General features: G+C 32.8%; 1 non-coding gene across 1 annotated transcript; it reads right to left on the reverse strand.

The window, feature by feature from the left end:
- Positions 1 to 2172: 2172 nt before the first annotated feature.
- TRNAE-CUC (transfer RNA glutamic acid (anticodon CUC)) lies at positions 2173 to 2245 on the reverse strand. The gene has a single exon. It is a non-coding gene; the product is annotated as a tRNA-Glu (tRNA).
- Between the last annotated feature and the right edge of the window lie 249 nt (positions 2246 to 2494).

Genomic DNA, 2494 nt, shown 5'->3' on the forward strand with positions numbered 1-2494 from the left:
ACCTGGAAGATATCCTTAATTACATTTTACAATTCTTGTTCTGCTACAACTTTGAAGGAGGCCGGTGGCCCTTCTACCTCGAGTGACACTTGCTCACTAGCCACTTTCTCCTCATTCTATTCTTAGCCCCATTCAGCTGTGAAGTGTACTCACCAACTCTTGAGCAATATAAACAATAATAATAATAATGATATTAACTTAAGGTACTCACCAACTCTTGAGCGAGAACCTCAACAGATATTGATCCACCCTTATGTTTGACAATCCCGATGCCCGGTCCATCAGGCTCAGATAACCTACATTGTCTTGCCTTTTCCGACTTCGCTTTGACACTTTCGGTATCCCAATACTCACAAAAGCCCTTCCATGCATCCTCGTCAATGTATCCAGGCATACCTCCTCCCTCAATTGTATCATCCCTCTTTAACTTCATGTTGTGCACGAAGTCGCTATACCTCATGGCTGCCCTTTGAGATCATTTTTTGTAGACTTGATTCTCAAACTTTTCAGGCCATATGTACACTTTTTATAGAAAAATTATTCATTAATTAATATTTATTAAAGATAAATGTAAAATAACATAAATCAATATATATAACACTTACTATGAATTCATCAAAGTACAATTTTTTGATGTTTTCGGGAGTCAATTTCCAGACATCCAAATTATGTCGTATCAACAATGATTCCCAAATATATGCTAGCAACATCGAAGGCCAACAACACAAAGATCTTTTGTATGAATTATTTGGATGCAAATGACGAATTGCTGAAACATTATTTGCCAAATTTGAGTTGAACAATGAATCGAATTTAAATTTGCACGGAGATGACATGCACAACTCATGTAATGAAATGGGGCAAGAAACATATATTATATTTTTTTTTTCTTTTTTAGAATGAAGATATACTCATATATATTAAGAAATATCAGCAGCAACAATGTCCCTCAACCATCTAGGGAAATTACACGACCAACAAACAGAATCAGAGTTTCTACCGGCAAACTTAACGAGCGAGTGAGCTGCCTCATTCGCCTCGCGATACACATGCTTGATATCAATCAACAAATTCCGTCAAGTCATGTTAAGAATTTCTTTATTTAATGTCATTTAGTAAGCATTGATCTTCCTTTTCCTCATCTGTCATCGCTCTCACATCTAGAACCAAGTCAGTATAAAGATCTCCACCGGGACAATGATCGTTTTCAACACATAAAATTATTTGTGTATAACAGCCATAATCTCTGCCATCATGGAGCTTTGTCGCCGGTGTCGTCTTCTTGGCAGCCGCCAACACCATTCTCCCTTCATGGTCATGGATTATAATTTTCTTTTTATTATTTAATTAGTACATCTTTCGTGCGCTGTACGGCGGACATTGAAATTAAGTGATATATTTAAATAAACCTATTTAAATAAATAAATATAAATATTATTATCCATCCCATTAGTTATGTTGCATCACTTTTGGGAAGTATAGTCAGTGTATAAAGAAATAATATAAAGAGTACATGACATTTATAATATCAAATGAAAATAATAACAATGATGCATACTGCAATATTAAATTGAGAATAATGAAATTATTTAATACTTTAGGAGTTTAGGATTCTTTCATATATTCTTTTTATTTAATAAATTGTTACTTTTAGGAATTTTTATTTATATATTCCTTAATAATTAAATTATCTAATACTCCCTTCGTTTTATTAGTAATATCTCAATTATTATATTGAGACGTCCACTAGTAATGTTTCATATCAAATATTGAGCCCATCTAACTTTGCTGGCCCAAACCCAACAACTTTTCCTTGGGTTTAGGAAAATATCATTAACTCAATTAGGTTTTCAAACACACCCTAATTTATATTGGATTATAATTGGATTGATAATTTTACTTTTACTTAGACTGCAATTTAATAATAATATATTGGATTATAATTGGATTGATAATTTTACTTTTACTCAGACTGCAATTTAATAATAATAATAATAATAATAATCAACATTCTATTTTAAATTTTTAACACTTTTAACCCACATTCTTCAATTTGGGACTCCATAAAATTAAAAGCCTCAGAACGTGATAAATGGATGGTTTCGAAGTTACAAGAAGCAACAGCAAAATAAAAGGCCGATTTCGAAGATTTAATATTAATTTTTAAAAAAGTTCCGTTGCCGGGACTTGAACCCGGGTCTCTCGGGTGAGAGCCGAGTATCCTAACCAACTAGACTACAACGGATGGATACATATTTTTCATGGTATGTTATTCATAATCGTTTTCACATGGAATCATTTCATTTTTAACATATGTGGCGGATTTCACATAATTTTTTTTTTCAAGGGATCATTTCACATGTTAGCATAAAATATTTCACCTATTCAGCTCAGAAATTTAGGAAGGTTTTCGAAACTCTGTTGAGTTTTGGAGTGGCAAAAATTCCGATTTCAAGTCAATATGTGGGGAAATTCTATTAATAGCCCCGTTTTT

This window comes from Salvia miltiorrhiza, chromosome 1, assembly GCF_028751815.1.
Source record: "Salvia miltiorrhiza cultivar Shanhuang (shh) chromosome 1, IMPLAD_Smil_shh, whole genome shotgun sequence".
In the NCBI taxonomy this organism is placed as follows: Eukaryota; Viridiplantae; Streptophyta; class Magnoliopsida; order Lamiales; family Lamiaceae; genus Salvia; species Salvia miltiorrhiza.